The sequence below is a fragment of the Mangifera indica genome, chromosome 16 (assembly GCF_011075055.1).
Source record: "Mangifera indica cultivar Alphonso chromosome 16, CATAS_Mindica_2.1, whole genome shotgun sequence".
Classification (NCBI taxonomy): domain Eukaryota; kingdom Viridiplantae; phylum Streptophyta; class Magnoliopsida; order Sapindales; family Anacardiaceae; genus Mangifera; species Mangifera indica.
In genome coordinates this window covers 12,527,202-12,547,073 of record NC_058152.1, presented here as the reverse complement: position 1 = coordinate 12,547,073, position 19,872 = coordinate 12,527,202, and the positions used below count along the sequence as shown (strand labels likewise).

The following is a 19,872-nucleotide window of genomic DNA, read 5'->3' as shown; positions in this document are numbered from 1 at the left end:
AATACCATAACTTGTGAGACATGTATGATGTTCATCAATAGATTTGGCAGGAATCATTTCAATTACAAAGGGTTGGGTTAAATCCCCAAATTGATGGTCAAGTTGAAGTGATTAATTGATGATTGAAAGAGTGGGATTTAAAATGCGTGATTAGCGATCTTCCCTTGTCCTAACTCCATTGGCTTTCATTGGTTGAATTTGAGTACAATTGCAACAACCACACCAATATCAACATGTCTTCTTTTGAAGCCTATATAGGGATGATAACCTGGAGGGGTGGGGAGGGGATGTCAATCCTCATCTCCGTCCCTATAAGGAATATCAATCATCGTTCCTATTATGGAGATGGCAAAAATTCCTCATTCTCTCTCTGTGAAGAAAAATCTTATCCCTATCCTCTCTTTGTCCCTTTAAAAAAAAATCCTTTTCCCATACTCATGGGGAAAAACTTCTCTACATACCTTCTAAACATAATATAAAGTCAATGGGCATCATGTTAAGAATGAGAAAAATTACTTAACATATTCTCAAGCACGATCTAAAAAGGACCCAACATAGAATAAACATAATTGTTGATTGAAGAAAAACTGATCGACAATTCCAAATAAGAGATTGGGCTTTTATGAAATTATAATCATACAAACAAGTGACATGCATAAGGGAAACCAAAAACTATAACCTAAACTCTTTGGACCATTGCAGGTTTAAGAAGTGATTCACAAGGTGGCATAAAAACAAAAAGTTACGAGCTAAGGCAAAAATTCATGACATGTTTCATGTGCTCTTTCTTAGGCATGTTCATGCATAGGTGCAAGCTTCTCCCTGACTACCTTACCAATTCCAAACTCACAAACTCAACCCACAAACTAACCTTGATCAAAATTTGGTTAAGAAAGGGAATGCTCCTACTATCAAATTACTAGTGCGATTCAAACTATTAACCCAAAGGTTTTTGTTAACTTTCATGACTCAATCAACAATAGAAAAAAAGTTACTTTGAATTAGGAAACACAAAGAATAAGAAAGGAAACAGTGAAGATTTGAGATCCAATAACTTGAGATTTAGTGAAGGTGGAGAGATAAGAATATGGAAAAATAAATAAAATGTGAAAATTTAAGGATTTTTTTAACATAAAAATATTAAAAATGAAGAAGTATCGTTTGATATTATTTAATATTAATTCTTAATTTTTATCAGTAAATAGTATGATTTAGTATAATTTCTCTTATTAAAAAAAAAAGCAAAAATAAAATTACATTAAAACGCGACTTTTATATTCATAACATATATATAATATTCAAAAAATAACAATTTGAGAAAAATAGCTAAGAGAAAACAGAAAAAACAACTGCACAATAAATGCTAAAGATATAAACTTACCATTTCTACGGTTTATTAAAAGATAAAAGGAGATGTATCATAATAATAAATATTAAGAGTTAGATTTTTGTTAGGGTATAAATTGTCTATTTTACCTATGTATCTAATGAAAAATATTAACAAATATAGGTTATGGGTAAGTATTTAAATTTTCAAAATTTAATGGGTGAGACTTTGACAATGCATCAAAACTTGGTGGGCAAAAGTCTCTCAACCTATTTTAGTATTAAAAAAACTAAATGGGTTGTTGTTAATAGGACCAAACTTCAGTTTCCACGTGGATATTGACCGGGCCAATCGGGCTTACTGTTGGCCCACCCAACTCCTTTAGTATATATATTTTAAGAATAAGAAAATTGAGCATTTTTGCTTATGAATATGGTAATTTGGCCAAAATTAATAATTTCCCATATTTTAAACACACAACAAAACTAGTCTTCACTCTTTATTGCTTCTTTTCAACTTTGGTGGTTGTTTCTTCTTCCTCGCCTTCTCCTTCAAGTCCCTTTCATTTCTCAATAATTTCTTTATTTTTCAATTTATTTTTAATTTCACCACATTATTAATCGTTTTATAATCATGAATCCATGACTTTTTTATAATTATTTTTTTATGTATTATGAGTTAAGATCACTGTATAACCATCTTTTATAAATTTATTAAGAAGAAAGTTCAAATCACGTGAAGTTTATTATACGAAATCCTGACAAACAAATTTATTATAAATCATTTATTAGAAACAAAAGAGAAAGAATTTAGAAATAACCATAGGCAACAATTAAAGGATACCTTACAAAATGTAAATAATTATTATTATGGACAAAAGTAACATGATCATGAGAAGTTAATGAAAAGAGTTGAAAGAAGAATTGACAAGTTAAATTCAATATCTGAGTCCACTTACCATGTAGTGTATAGAACAAAGCGGCCACATTTTTGAGGGAATAACTATGAGAAAGATGCTTACTAGTTACTAGTAACTAGTATATGTGTTGAGGCCATACAAAATACTATAACAGGGCTGAGCAAAATACAAAAAGAGAGAATTTTTTTTTTAATTGATCATCAACATCTAAGCATACAACAACTAGGATTTATATAGAAGATTCGATTGCCATGTTGGCAATCCATCTCTCTTTGATTTTTTTTGATTGAAACCTAAAAAAGAAACTAGAGATTATTTGGAATGAAGATAGATCGATGTTTGAACACCGTGGCTAGGTTTTCTTCTTCGTGTTTGTGCTATAATGAAACAATGAGTTTTGAATAAAACTCACCGATTTGATTTAATTACAATTAAATACACTACTTTGTAATACTAACACTTAAGTACCATTACAAACAAATTCACCACTTTGCAATTCTAACACTTAAGTACTATTACAACTAATCCATCACTTTGCACTTCTAACACTTTTATTCTCAGCATCTCTAAGAAAAGATTAATTGGTTTCTTGTGTATATAAAAATTTTAAGGGAGAAGTATTTGTAAGGGTAATTACAAAAAAATAGAACTATATATACTTAATATAGAGTAAACTATTAGACAAAGATAATCTGTCATCTTGTGATAGAGTGATTTTGAATTAATAGTTAATTAAAGATTATATTGAATTAAACTATACAAAATAAACATTGAACAAATTTGATGAAAGAAGAATGCAGGTTTTGATGAAAGAGAAAACAAAAAAATAAAGAATAGGAAAGGGAATTAAAAGTCTAAATGAAACTTCTACTTTTTTCATAACTCTTTATCTTTCATTATGGAATGATCTGTTTTAATTGAAACTCACCATTTTACATTATTAATAAAAAACTACCATTTGTTTTGAGAAATATAAGACATATCCACCAATTTATGAAAACCATTCTAACACCACAATATTATTCACAATTATAAATAGATCAACCAATTTGTAGTTCTCACATTTTATTCTCAAGATACCATTAAATTTACTATTCTCATCATATCTTAACTTTAAATTATATTATACAGAATTACATTTAAAATATAACTTTCTTATTATATAATATTCTTATACATAAATTTACTATTATTAACTAAATAATGTATATATTTAATTTTTTTATTTGATATAATGAAATACTATGTAGTCTTAATCTAAGACAGAATTGATAATTCTTTAATCAAAATATTTTATCTTTGAAAATCTTATTCGGACTAATAAATTATGAATATAGTTTCTTACGACATAATATTAAAATATATAGTAATAAATGGACTACTGACGTACATACAGGATATCTTTTTTTCTTGGCTAGAGGGGTGCATTTTTTACCTTGGATGCGAAATTCCAAAGTGGTTTGACCTTGCTAATAATGGGTTAACTAATATAGTACAAACTTAATTAGTGTTCTAATCACACCAAAACTAAGTGGTTTCCTCACTCTTATGTGAAAAATGCCCATCTCACTCTCAGCTAATTAATTAGTCAACAATTCCCTAATGAAACAAAAATCACGAAATCATATGATTAATATTTTTTTTATACAAATAAAAATTAATGTTGTTAATTGATTTAGGGCAGAATCGAAACTTCTTCAGGATTCCATTTTTGAAATAGTTAAATCAAGCATTGAACAAATCAGTGTTTAACATAATTAATTATGTTGTTAATTTGGAGTTATTTATGTTTAGTGGTTGATAAGAGGCCAATTATTTTATGCTTAACTTAGGAGCAATCTGCCATTAATATACTGAACAATTCAGAGTTTGTTTGTTTTTTTTTAAATTTTCTTCTTATTGTGATGAACAAATTCAAAGATTCTCATTTTTATCAAAAATCTCATTGTGATATATATATATATATATATATATATATAAATACACACACACACACACGCACACAAATAGATCACAAAGAATCAACGAATGAAAAATCAGTATTACAAAGAATCAAACACACCTACTTGAATGATTTTCAGAAAGTATACTTTTTTGTGGCTGAAACAACAAATTTAGGTTCTTCAAAAAAATTGAAGAGAATGAGATTGATATAAAGGGCAGTTTTCTATAGTAATACAAAGAAAAGTTTCAGCAACAGGTACAGTTTTTTCTGCTAGTAAACATTTAATATCTGAAAATTGTTCCATAGACTTGTTTGACTCCTGCAAATCATAATGGCGACTAGGTGTACCAGGATTTTTTATCAGCAAAGCTGAAACTATTGAATAAAAATGATGCAAACCTTGGTTGTTTTTCCGGTGAAAAGGCAGCTGCTGCAATTTCTACAGCCTCTCTGCAACTTAAATAGGGGGCAGCACAGAATGTTATCAGAAAATGTTTCTTTCATTTATCAATGTAATATTCAATCACTCCTCAATTCATTTCATTACAATGCTGTCAATAGGAATAAACTGGAAACCGCTAAAGAAAAAACACACTCCAATTCGAAGATGAAAATACTAAGCTGATATGAGAGGCCAGGACTCCCCACAAAAAAAAACTCTCAATACAAATTTTTCTACGTGATTCTTTCTACACAGCAATGCTCTCCCACTCCCATTTTAATTCTCATAACCGCCTCTATTTCCATCCCAGTCTTAGGTCGTGTGTCATAAGTTTCGAATTCAACAGTGAATAAGTTTGAACCTAATCAAGTCATGTATCATCTATCCAACTTGGGAGTGAAACTCTCTAGCTTAAATTCAGTTTGGATTCAAAACCAACTGAACCTCTTGATTCAAATTATGTTTAAATTCAAGCTAAAAGAATTCGAATCAAGTTACACCAAATCAAATGGACTTTTAAACTCAAATTAATTTAATTCGGATCTAACCCTATTTTTAAGTTGGTATTTTTTTTCCAAATATTACAAGTCATAACTAACGTTGATTTATTCATGACGTGGCTTAGCTCACTTCTCCTACTCAATTGGCTTGCGTTGGTCACTCAACCCAGGTCAAAATCTATTCCTTCAGGCCTGTCACTTCTTTAAAACATTGTTGTTAAAAAAAAAAAAATGAGAGAGTTTATGTGAGGTTTACAATCTAGGGTCGAATCAGATTTAGTTTGGCTTAAAATATGTGAAATTAAATCGGAATTCTAATTTAATAGTTCAACTGAAGCTTGGTGGTTTATCCTATCAAAACTCTTAATTTTTTTTATTTGATAATTTTTCTTAGTTTTTGATAAATTTAACTTTTTAACAAGTCTTCTTCTTCAATATTGTCTTCCATTTGAATCACTGAGTTAAACGTTTCGAATTGAAGCCGAACTATATTAAATTGGTCTTTGTTCAAGCTAATTTATTTTGGTTCGATTCAAATCTACTTTTATTTACAAAAGAATTGTAGAAATGAGAAGATTATAACCATTGATTCGGTAACAAATTTTATATATAATCAACTTTCTAACCTAAAACTAACTCAATGGCAAATGGAGGCATAGTTCATCTTTGAGCCCTGAATTTGAAAACTATATATTATATATGAGAGAAAGCCTACATGCTTGTGTAAATGGGCTGGGCTTGATTAATAGAGCATAAGTTTTAACTGTTTGGTGTGTAGTCGGGCTAAATACAAGTGGCAGTGGCGGGTTAAGTTTTATTTAGGTTAATAGGTTGAAAGAGAGGGTTTCAGTTTAGTCGTACATAGTAGTAGATTTGGTGTGAGCCAATGGGGTTTTGGGTCTAATCTTGAGCTTGGAGACATCATGTTTGGGTGGTTTGAGTATGGGTAGTTTAGTGGGGTGGGATCTGGTTTGGGAAATTGAAAGGGGGTCCTGTGATTATAATAAATGGGTTATCAGATTGCACACTTTTTCCACTTATATTGGTGAATCCTTGAGTAATAATGTCATTGCTGCTTCTCCGTTTGAACTTGAAGGCCAACTATGCTTAAACAAGAGACAGTAATCTAAATTAATGGCTAAATTGTGTAGGAACTCAATAATTACTCATGACTGAAATTAAGTCAGCTGTAAACTCATAATAAAATTGTGTAATATTTTGATGGTGGTCGGTAATTACATGTGTAGAATAAACTGTGTTAAAATTAAAATACACATACATATGTGTATGTGTCTGTGCGCCCCCCATACAAATCTAAGAACAAGACTGCTATGAAGAATTTTGCTTTAATTATCCAAATATTTCTTAGATTCTAAATCAAATATGAAGAATAGCATACTATATTAGTTACATTAGTGAAGACAGTTGTTCTAGACTTTATCGAGATTTTGAGACGCCAAAGAGAAGGGGAGTTCACGTTGTCAATACACTGATCAAACCGAATAGGTTATTAAAGAACTAATGGGTTAAAGATGAGTTCATCGAGATTTCAAGACGAGGGAGACGATCAGGAGTTAGACACTGGAGATTGTGAAGAGTTGAAATGTTGTAGACAGTGAGGAGTTAAGATGCCAGAGATGGAGAATAATCATTGATGGTTGGGACGAAGAGGAGATGGTTAGGTTAATATGCAAATTGCAAAGTAAATTGGAAACTATCTAAGTTCTCTTTTATTTTTAACATATGAAATGTGTTTCTTTTCTATAAAGCTTTTCATATTTCTTTTAAATTATCAATACGGCCCGAAATAATTCATATTGGTTTTTGGGTCATTTTGATTTTTGAAATATTTCAAAAGCACAGAGATGCATCCGTGCTTCCTAGATTTTAACACAAAAAATAAAATTAAAAGTTGTCCAAGAGGAAGAGGCTAAGGCTACAGTTTCTAACATAGCCCTTTGTGGTGAAAATAACAATTTCGTCCCTAAGGTCAGGTTTGACTTTTGTATTTCGGTCATGAAAACTTTTACTATCATTTTGGTCCCTATATTAGTATCAGGATAGTCCATAACTCCATATCAATATATAACCAGCAAATTTGACTCCGAGGGATTCAAATGTCTATTTAATAACATTGAAAGAAACCAAAACGTTGGTTAAAGTGAAACTTGAGGGTTGACATTGTCAATCTTCCCAACTACACGTTCCTTTGCTTTTTTTATTAGTGTTGGATTCAAACTGAGTTGGTTTGAGTTCAAAAGTTAATTTAGTTTAATTCGAATTTTTTATTTCTTATTTAAACTAAATTTAAGTTAAAAGATTTAATTTGTCTTAAAACTAAGCTAAATTTTACTAGCAAGAGTTTGAGTTAGTTTTACTTATAGGCCAAATAGATTACTTGATTCAATTCAAATTTGATTTGTGATTTTATTTGAATTATGTTAAGTAATTATTAAATGATGTCAATTTATCAATGAGTCATAAATTCGAACCATATATTCGAAAACACAAAAATGCATAGGTGCTTCCTAGATTTTAGCACAAGAAAAGATAAAATTAAAAGTTGCCCAAGAGGAAGAGGCTAAGGCAACAGTTCCTTGGGCAGCCCTTTGTGGTGAAAATTACAATTCATCCTAAGGTTAGGTTCGGATATTATATTTAAGTGATGAAAATTTTTAATTACATTTTGGTCCCTATATTGGTCCCTATGTTGGCATTAAGATAGTCCATAGCTCCATATCATCAGCAGATTTGACTTTGAGGGATTCAAATGTCAATTTAATAACACCGAAGGAAACCAAAACGTTGGTTAAATGAAACTTGAGGGTTGAATTTGTTAATTTCCCCAACTGCGCGTTCCTCGGGGGCCCAAATTTTGCATCCCTTCAGCACCTAATATTTCCCAAGTATTTTTCATTTATTTATTTGGTGTAATATTATTTGATTTATAGTGAAAATTTAAGGACCCTCACCTAACGCTTATATCACTGAGAGTTTATAAATTTTCGGCCGGCCAATTTGTTAATGCAGAGACTTAGTGATGGTGGAATATAAAGTAAATTACTTAATTATTTCATGATTTAGTTTAACCCTCTCTGTTAATGCAAAGTGCCTCTCATCACTTGAAGTTAATGGCTTCCTCTTCTTCTTCTTCCATTACTCCTAAACAAGAATATGACGTTTTCCTTAGTTTCCGTGGTGTGGACACCCGAGCAAACATTACCAGCCATCTTTATGAAGCTTTTTGTCAGAAAAAGATTAGAACTTTCATTGATGATAACCTTATCAGAGGAGAAGAAATTTTTCCATCTCTTTTGAAGGCAATTGAGCATTCAAAGATCTCAGTAATCATTTTCTCTAAAGGCTACGCTTCTTCCAAATGGTGTCTCAAAGAACTTGAAGAGATAATTAAATGTAAAAACAAGTATGATCAAGTTGTAATACCGGTCTTTTATGACGTAGATCCATCTGATGTCAGGAATCAAACTGGGGATTTTGGGAATTCGTTTGCTAAGCTTGAAAATCGTTTTATGAATGATTCAAAGATGTTGCAGGAATGGAGGACAGCTTTGAGGAATGCAGCCAACCTTTCTGGTTTTCATTCAAAGAACTATCGGTAACTGTAAATTTATTTATCAATAACTTTCTTGCAGTAACGACTAATAGCAGTTTTTTTTTTTTTTGATTTTGATTTTCTGTTTTAAATCAGAATATGAGTTCATGTCATGACACAGTTCATTATAATGCTGATCTCGCATTTAAAAATTTGTATTTAATGAACAACCAAAAAAAAAAGAAAATAATTTAAATTATGTTTTATTTCTTTGAATTGTTCTTAGTCATCTAATTTAGTATCATTTTATTTATGCATTTATTTTACTTTATAGGAATGAGGCATCACTTGTAAAGAATATTACCGATCATATCTTGAAAAGATTGGATTATCACTTCTCAACAATTCACACCAAGAACCTTGTTGGACTAGATTCATCAATCGAGGAGATTGAAGATTTATTATGTACAAAAGGTGTTCGCAAGCTTGGAATTTGGGGCATTGGGGGCATAGGTAAGACTACTCTTGCTAATGCTGTTTTCAACAAAATCTTTAAACAGTTTGAAGTTTCTTTCTTCATTAAAAATATTAGAGAAGAATCAGAGAAAATCGGAGGATTAAATGACATCCGCCAAAAAATTAATCATGCACTCTTAGGGGATATAAATCCCAATATCGGATTCATCTTCCCAATAGAAAGGCTTAGTCGTAAGAAAGTTCTCATTGTGTTTGATGATGTGACTACAAATTTCAAACAAATGGAATTTTTAAGGGAAGTTTCTGACAACTTGGATTTCGAGAATCGAATAATCATAACTACAAGGGATAAGCATGTCCTAACAAATTGTGGAGTGCATCACATACACAAGATGAAAGAATTACCTTTTGATAAAGCCATTCAACTTTTTACATTGTATGCCTTTGGAGAAAACAACCCAACAAGAGATTATATTGGGCTATCATCAAGTGTAGTAGCATGTGCTAAACGTCTTCCACTAGCTCTTAAAGTTTTAGGTTCCTTTCTGTTCAAGAGGACAAAGAGAGAATGGGAAAGTGCACTAAAAAACTTGAAAATTAATAGTCATGGGGATATCCATAAGGTGTTAAAAACAAGTTATGATGGATTAAATGATAAAGAGAAAAATTTATTTTTAGATATTGCATGTTTCTTTAAAGGATATAAAAGAGATCTCATAGAAGCGATCTTGAATGTTCGTGACTTTGACTCTCATATTTATATAAATCTTCTCATTGAAAAGTGTCTCATAACTATATCATTTGACACCATAACAATGCATGATTTACTTGAAGAAATGGGTAGAGAAATTGTTCAGCAAGAATCAGTTGATGATCCTGGTAAACGTAGTCGGTTGTGGGATCATGAGGATATATTTTCAGTATTGAAGCACAATACGGTAAGAGCCAAACACTAATTTTTTATTTCTATTTTATACATAAATATAATAAAAATATTAGTTAGCAGAATATTCATTTCTAGTTATCATTGGGAATTAAATTATTTGGTATAGGGTAGTAATGACATATCTATTATTTTTTTTATTTACATATTCTGAAAAGAAATATATTTGAGAGTAAATTACTTAAGAACTGATGTAATTAAGCAATTTCAAATTGACTTTTCATCAATATGCTTGTGATTACCAGGGAACTAGAGCAATTCGAAGCATACGCTTGGATATGTCTAAAGTAGAAGAGTTGCATTTAAATCCCAAAACTTTCAACAATATGCAGAACTTAAGATTCTTGGAATTTTATGTTTCCGAACCTAAAAATAAGGTGATTGAATCTGATTCCTCTACAGGGCGCCATAACTTAAGATTCTTAAAAAAAAATAGCTCCAAGGAAGGAAAGAAGGTGCATGGTTTTGAGAAACTTAAATCTGATTTCTCTGAGTTAAAGTACTTTTGCTGGCATGGATATTCTGCCAAATCATTGCCACCAAATTTTAATCCAAAGAACCTTGTTGCACTTCATATGCATAATAGCAAAGTTAAACAACTTTGGACTGGTAACCAGGTAAATGTTAACTTATATACTACCTTTCTTTCTTTTTTTTTTGGCTTTAAATTGTAAATATATGTATGTTATTTATGTTGTTTTAATTCAATTAATTTTTTTTTATGACAGAAACTGGTTAATTTGAAACATATTAACCTCAGTCACTCTAAGCATTTATGCAGAGTACCGGATTTTTCACTTATGCCAAATCTTGAGAGCCTGATTTTTGAAGATTGCACAAATTTACTCGATAGTTTCTCATCTATCCATAATCTCCATAAACTTGTTATCCTTAATCTATATGGATGCAAAAGCTTTGATAATCTTCCAATTAGTGTTCATTGGCAATCTCTTCGAGAAATTAATCTCTCTAATTGCTCAAATCTTAGAACAGTTCCATATCTCCCATGCACAGTTGAAGAGCTATATCTAGATGGAACAGCCATAAAAGAATTGCGATCAATAGAGCATCTATACAAACTAGAGAAATTGAGTCTTAGAAAATGTTCTAGGCTTGAAAGGTTACCGGAGAGTATTCATGAGTTAAAATCTCTAAAATGTCTTTATCTCTCGAGTTGTTCCAAAATTGACAGATTGCCAAATAACCTAGGAAATTTAACGACTCTAAAGGAACTTGAACTAGAGGACATGGCTTTTGCTGAAACACCAACATTTATAACAAGTTTGATCAACTTAAAGACATTATCTTTTGCAAGATGTAAGATGCAGAATCGATTGAGTATCCCACTCGTCCATTTATCTATCCTACAAAAAATGACAAAGCTAAACCTAGTTGATTGTTGTATCGAAGTGTTACCCAACAGTATTGGCCAATTACTCTCACTAAGACATTTATATCTTGACCAAAACAATTTTGAGAGCCTACCTGTGAGCATCAAAGACCTCTCTAACTTGCTACTGCTTAATTTTAGCAATTGCCAAAGGCTTAGATCCATAGCTGAGCTTCCACCCGAGTTAGAATATATAGAAGCAAATAATTGCAAATCACTAGAATCGATATTACCAGCTTTAAGCCTACTTCGGGGGGATGGTGGGGTGTATTTCAGCTTCATCAATTGTTTCAAACTAAAATTAGACGCTGTGATGAATATTGACAGATATACAAATTTGGGGGATTGCTTTGAAGTAAGTATATCTTCTCATTTTCTCTGGTTTCCTACGATGCTTTTTTTTTCTTTTTAAATTCTCGAGTTTGAATTGAAGATTGTGAAATATATTGCTATTTTTCCTATTTTAGGGAAGATAGTTATTTTTTTTTTTATTCTTTTCATTATTCACCCCAGTAAATATTGTAGAATTGATTACGTGATTGGAGAATGATTTAACTGAATATTTTTTTCATCTTTCTCTTTGAATATTTGTTTTCCTTTTTTTTTCTCTTTCCTTTTGTTAATAGATTTTATTGTGTTAATTTCTTTTTGTTATTTTTATTTCAAAATCTTCAAAGATTAACAATTTCACAAGAGATTTTTTTTGGGTGATATATTCTTTCTAAAAAAAATCAATAAATAGTAAGAGATCTTAATCATTTTATTAATTTTCGTTTATTTGTTCAATTATATTTTAAATATAAATAGTTGTTTTCTATATTTCTAAAATTTTAAATATTGAGTGAAAGTCAAATATACCTTCTGACAAAAATGCCCTTCAATTTAACATATATCCTTAAAGAAGTGATGTACATGCAGGATAACAATCCCTGGGCAATGCGTTCTTGGCCATACACCTCCATATTTTACCCTGGAAGTGAAATTCCCAAATGGTTTGAATTTAAAAGTAATAATACTTATATAGAGTTCCCAGTAAGTTGGTTCAATGATAACTTAATTTGTTTCATTTTATGTGTTGTTATATCATTAAAAAAACATCAACAACTTAGAAGTTTCAGCGTTGAATATGATCTGTTTGTTAATGGGGAGATCATTTCCTCTGGCATTCTTTTTGATTCATTAGGGTTTGAAGGTGAGGATATTGAATTAGATCATGTATTCATAGGATATAACAACCATATCATGTCCTCGAAATTACTTACACTCGATTTGAATAGCCAGGGTGTCATTAAGTTCTTTGTTGATCATTCAACTAAGAATGGTAGGGTTCAAAGCCCGGTGAAAAAATGTGGAGTGACTTGTTGTATGTCAAAGATGATGATTTGAGAAGAGATGTAAGAGCGGACTGAGACATGAGATTGAATTCTATAAATTGCTCTACAAACGACTATATGAAGTGTTGTCTAAACTGCTACTTGATGCATGGCAAAATATATGGTTTGGCGAGATCATATGAAGTTTTGGATAGATAGTCTACTCGTTCAAAAATATGCAAGCGATGGATGTATTACAAACTGTAAGTTGGATTAAATTAAATGTAAAAAAAGATACATACACACATGTATATATATTTCACTCTTTTTGGTGACTTCTCATGATCATTTAACTCTTTATCTATATTTATTATTATTATTATTATTATTATTATTTTGATATGTTTTACATGCTAAACAATGTTGTAAGGCATCCTTTAATTGTTGCCTATGGTTATTTCTAAATTATTTCCCTTTTGTTTCAAAGATGTATGTTTCAAATGGTTTATCAAGATTTTGTATATAACTCCACCTATTAATAAAATTCACATGGTTACGGTGATTTTTTTAATTTAAAAAAAAGGTTATACAGTGATCTCAACACATTATCTATAAAAAATTATCTATTGTCGTTCAATTTGTCACATGTAGAAATAACATAAGGCTATGCTGTATTTATTGTATTTGACAGACTACTTTATGCGGTTAGCAAATGTGCTGTACCATTGACACTTGAAAGATTCTCTTCCTATAGAAAGTCTGAAGTAAGTACAAAGTCCATGAGCTCATTATATTAGGTCAGAACTGGTTGATAAGATTCCTTTGTGTCCCCATGCCTCTCTTTCATATGGTAAAACGATGGCTGATGCATTTAGTTAATGCTGCTTTCTGAGCATGCACAATGAAGATAAGCAGATCAGTGGACAGAGACCAGAGACCAGAGACCAGAGATTGAATGCTATAAATTGCTCTTTTAATGACTGTTTGAAGCGTTGTCTAAGCTCTTGCGAGGAACATGACCAATGGGGGTATTTTTTGAAAACATATGAAATTTTAGATAGATGGTCTCCTTATTCAGCAATATACAAGTGATGGATAGGCCTACAACTGTAAGCATCTTTCTTCTACATAGAAATTTTAACTCGTTAATCTATTTTCAGTGAATTCTCATGTTCATATACTTGTTGCCTTTGGTTTTGTCAATATTATCTCCCTTTGGTTTTTGATATATGATTTATCCGTGAAGCATGAAAGATTGCAAGGAGAAGACTGTATCTGATTTAGTATCTGGTTCAAGCTTGCGATGGGAGGTAGTTAAACGGAAGCCGTTATCCTACTGTTAGGCGTCCAGTGCCTTTTAACGGAGGCACCTGTTATGGAGTCTTACTTCGAGTAACTGGTGCTGCACGGATTAGTTATCATGAAAGAAAATTATTCTTAGAATTCCTCTGTTTTGATTTCAGATGTTAGTGGCTGCCTGATTCTAATCATGAGCATGAAGACCGAGAAATGGGAAACCAGTATCTTGTTTGTGTTGCCTTTGCATTTAAATTAAAGCCTTTTTCTTTCTCTACTTATGATATTTGACTTTCATCACTGGATTTGTATAATTAGATTGCTACATACTGCATCTGCTTTTCTTCTTCTGCATCCTTATAAACAATGCATCTTTTGTTGATTTCATTTACAATAGATACAGCTTATTGTTAAATTGAAGTCTTCTTAGAGCTGAATCAAATTACGTCAGTACTTAACTCTAGACTCTGTTGTTATTGTGTAAGCAAATTTCTAAGGTTTCCATGACTTGGGTTGTTATGCTCTGGAACTCAATTTGATATCCTGCTAGGCTGATTTTGTTTCAGTTCAAATTTAGACCTCAAACTCAGATACCCTTTATATCAATTTTGCATCTTGTTGTCTTTATGCTTATATGTTGTGTGTGTTTATGTCTAAAGCTAATGGAGCTGCATCCCATCATAAGTTCGAAGGGCATGAACTCTCCGTCCACCCAGTTTGTGACCCCAAGTAGATTTGGAATTTATGAGCCCATTCACTATGTTTGACTTCAGTGTATTCAGTTCTTGTAGTCTCTCAATCGACCAATTTTACCCATAGGTTGTCTCTAATTCTGTATATGGTTTTTAAATAGATTAAATAATATTCCCTTCAAAATGAAGTGAGTCTTTTTCTTTGTTACAAAATCCCGTAGATACAAAGACGTCTTGCATAAAACCGTGAGTAGGGCTGGATTCGAGCCAAGCCAGCTCGAGCTCGAGCTCGGCTCGGCTCGATCGAGCTCGAGCTGGCTCGGTTGATTTTTTTTTAAATTTTTTATACAAAACGGCGTCGTTTTGATTTTTATATATACAAAACGATGTCGTTTTGATATGAAAAACGAGCCGAGCCGAGCCGGCCATAAAAAAATCGAGCCGAGCCCGAGCTCGGCTCGGCTCGAATCCAGCCCTAACCGTGAGGCTGCATGTAAAAGCCGGTTGCGGAAAAAGGTATGTTGAGGCCTACTTTGAATCAGATTTAACATGCAACAAGTGATTTAGAATTTTTTAGTTTGTGTTTGTTTTACAGGCCTATGTTCAACAGCTAGAATCTAGTAGATTAAAGTTGGTTCAGTTGGAGCAGGAGCTTGAGTGAGCTAGACAAGAGGCATTAAGAAGATTTACTATTTCTATTTCTTGCTTACTCGGTATTATGACACTAGAAACCCTTTCCCATCATTTTTCATTTACATTCAAATGTTTGAACAACGAATGCTACACTGCAGGGTTTGTATATAGGTGGTGGAGTAGAAGTTTCTCAGATGGGGTTCTCTAGACCTATAAACCCAGGTTTGTCAAAGTATTGCTGAATTGCATGACTCTAATTGCATTTTTTTGGTATCTGAATCTCGGAACCTAGAGTGTACACATAATATTAAGACAATTTGTGAAATTTTGTTACTACTAGCTTACCAACACCACTCATGGTATGCTCCTGCTATTTATTGTTTAATCGTGATCCCTTCAAAGCATGATTCCTGCAAGTTTTTCATAGTTTTGTTTCCTATATCATTTCAATTGCTTGTAACAAGTACATAAGAAAATTCATATCACTTCTTTATCCGCACTGAAGTTGTTGCTGTCCATAAATCAATGCCTCAAAAATGTTCCTGGCAATAGATTCCAGCCATCCATAAGCACAAGCGTCCAGCACTTTGAAAACTTGATACCTCCATGAAAAATGATGTTGTGTTATGAAGCTATGCATATAATCTCTGATGTGCTGAATCTGTTCTTTGAAATTTGATTTCCAGTAGTTCCTGTTGCTCATAAAACACACTTTTTGTCATTTCATCTCCTTGCATTAAACAAAAAGTCTTCACCGAGGTTTGTGCTGGAATTGCAGCATGTGAGATGGAGTATGGACAATGGGTTGAAGAGCAAACAAGGCAAATTTGTGAACTGAGGTCTGCTTTGCAGGCCCATATTAGTGATATAGAGCTTCACATACTAGAGGATGGCTTGAGCCCCTATTTTGAACTTTTCCGCATGAAATCTACTGCTGCAAAAGCCGATCTATATAATGTCTGCCTATTTTGAACTTTTACTCACATCTTAATTGAATTCTTTTCTAAGGTCTTTCATATAGGTAGAATAACGCTGATTAATAGGCTGACGTTGATAACAGGTTCTCATTCCTCATCTTGACACCTTGACTGATTCACAATATATGGAATTTAATAATCTAATACAGTCAAGCCAGCAAGCCGAAGATGCTCTGACTCTAAGCATGGAGTTATCGCAATAAACTCTTGCTGAAACTGTCGCTGCCGGTCAACTGGTAGAAGGAGGTTACATCCCAAGGATACCTTCTGCAATCGAGAAGTTGGAAGTTGGAAGCTCTAGTCAGCTTCGTGAACCAGGTAAGATTCCGCATCATTGCTCAATCAAGTATGGCTTTATTCTGGATTCTTCTAAAGTATTGCTGATCTTAACTTTCAATAGCTTTCTGTAACCTGTTTTCTGACCCGTCAATTAGTTCTTTATCAGCACATCTGATTTATATCGAGAAACTTTCCAATGAGTTGAATTTGCATTCATCTGCAAAATTGAAGTTTTGTTCTACTTTTAACTGTTTATTAAAGCACTATGCAGCTTGTACGGAAAATAACTAGCTGATGACTGAGTTATTATTCTGGCCGAAATTCTGCAAGCCCAAGACGCCAGACAAATCACACCTATTTTAAACCATCTTCTTGGCATTGAATTCATCATTTTGGAGATTTTTTTTTTTTTTTTGCAATCATGATTCGCAGCAAATATCATTTTTGTTATGCTCTAAAAAACTGTAGTTTTTTTTTCCTTGAGTGCTTCGCTTTTCTGCTAACTTAAGTGCGGTTACAGAGTCTAATATGGATCTTAGCTTAACATGGTTCTTTAAATTTCACGTTTGTGTGATCTGATCTATGTTAGTTTTTACTTGGAACATCTTGACATCTTACCAACTTTACAGCCCGAACAGGTTGATCATCTTCGCCAAGAAACATTACAGCTGATGTCTTCTATCCTAACGACTCGCCAGGCTGCTTGAGCCTTGCTTGCACTAGGAGAGTACTTCCAATGCCTTAAGAATTTTGAGTGCAATTTGGGCCACCTGTCCTCGCGAGCCTGCCTAATCTTATACCAGAAAAAATCAACAAGCTTAATCTCTCTGGAAGATCATCATTGCTCGAACTTCATTTCCCAATCAAAGTTACCTCTGGACATTGCTGTTACAAACATAATCTGCATACTTTAAATTGTTGACATTTTTGAAGCAGCCACAAGCGTCTTGAGAAATTGTAAACATAAATAGTCTTATTACCCGGACAAAGTTAAGTTTGTAATTAAATCAATTTTCGATGCATGATGTTCATTTTTATCAGCTTTTAAAGCCTATATTTAGGGTTTATGTTTTTGGGGTAACGTTGCAATGTTGTCATGTAAATTTTTACAAGGCAACAATCTTCGTACTCCATTTGTTGTTAAGTAAATTGTATATTTTACAAGATCTTATGTTCTTGGAGTATGAAAAGATAGTTGATCATAAAATACCAATGTATGTTAATAAAAATTTAGTCATTATGATTATTGGGAGAGTGAATATATATTTGCATGTAAATTCATTTTGATATCCATGGATTTATAAATTCTTTAAATAAGTATCTTTTGATAGGAGGAAACACAATCACTTATAGTGACAGAGATATTCTACTCCATATATGGGGGAGTAGTATTTTCATGTAGACAAGAGAAGAAGAATAAACTAGTTATTTTATTTGCTGCTTCTTTACTGTCTCTGTAGAGTTTATCTTACCCCAATAACATGAATCATACTTTTACAAAGAGTTCTTCAATAAAAAAAAGTAAAATATCCAATTTTTCTAATTATTCACTTAAATTTAACTTTTTTAATATCAATTTTGGGATAACAAGTTTAATTATTTAATAACAAAAATTAATTTGTCTCTTTAATAAAAAAAAAGTGATAATTTGATCTATCTAATTTTTGTGATTTTGTCAATTTTCTTCTCTATCAAATATGGTTGTTGGTACCAAATGAGAAATTGCTGAGTTTATGATAAAGAGTTTTTGTTGTGAATTTGCAAGAGATTCTAAAAACATGATGACTCATGAGTATGTAACATTTTAAAATTGATTAAAGTCGTAATTTTTTAAAAAAATTGAAGGTGATATTAACTTAAGATTTATATAAAGTGTTTATATCAGTTGAGTAATTTTAATATAATAGGTGAAAATTCGGTTGTAGTCATTTGGCCAAAAATCGTTAAGATATTTTCATCTTGGTTATGTTTACGGGTGAATATCATTATTGTTAAAATTTTGTTTACTATTTCATTGCATTATAGTTTATTCTTCTATGTAAATGCTTCCCAACACAACAACCCTTGAACAAGCCTTTAGTTTCAAGTCTAGAGGTTTTTGATACCTGATTGACCAACCAAAATCTGTTTTGTATTAAAATTGATTTTTCAATGGGATTATTTTTTTAAAGTGATATTATATGCATAAACAAATATTACTAATTTATGATAATTTTTCAATGGCCGAAATTCTGCAAGCCCAAGAGGCCAGACAAATCACACCTCTTTTAAACCATCTTCTTGGCATTGAATTCATCATTTTGGTGAGTTTTTTGTTTTTTTTGCATTCATGATTCGCAGCAAATATCATTTTTGTTATGCTCTAAAAAACTGTAGTTGATTTTTCTTTGAGTGCTTCGCTTTTCTGCTAACTTAAGTGTGGTTACAGAGTCTACTATGGATCTTAGCTTAACATGGTTCTTTAAATTTCACGTTTGTATGATCTGATCTATGTTAGTTTTTACTTGGAACATCTTGACATCTTACCAACTTTATAAGCTCTTGCCCAAACAGGTTGATCATCTTAGCCAAGAAACATTACAGTTGATGTCTTCTATCCTAACAACTCGCCAGGCTGCTCGAGGCTTGCTTGCACCAGGAGAGTACTTCCAATGCCTTAGAGTTTTAAAGTGATATTATATGTATAAATAAATATTATTAATTTATCTATACCAACAGATATAATAATTTGTGATTGAGTGATATATTTTAAAGTAAAAAATATATATATAATCATATCATATAATCATATACCGTTTCATTGATTTGTTTAGATAAATTAATAAAATTTGTTTATATATAAAGTTTTATTCTCTAAGTGTATTTCATAATACCAAGAGCTTAGAGGCCTTAATTAAAATATTAAAGTTAATGAATCTCACCTAACCCTTATAAATTATTAAATTAAAGTTAATCTCACCTAACCCTCATGAATTATAACCGAGAAACAAGGTCAAAAGACTATTTCCCACTTAAGGTTTGTTGAAATGGTGAAATCTCACGTTTTAAATTTCAAAAAACCTATATTCACTTCTATTAGTGAATTTAATTAAATGAAAGGTTAGAAAAATTATTTTATATCAATTTTTCAATATTTTTTCTTTTGCACTTTATTTTCTCCTTTCACTCTTATTTTTTTAATTTTTC

At 31.7% G+C, this 19,872-nt stretch overlaps 1 pseudogene; it reads left to right on the top strand.

The window, feature by feature from the left end:
- Positions 1–8,264: 8,264 nt before the first annotated feature.
- Positions 8,265–17,874, top strand: LOC123199001 (annotated as a pseudogene).
- Positions 17,875–19,872: the final 1,998 nt, after the last annotated feature.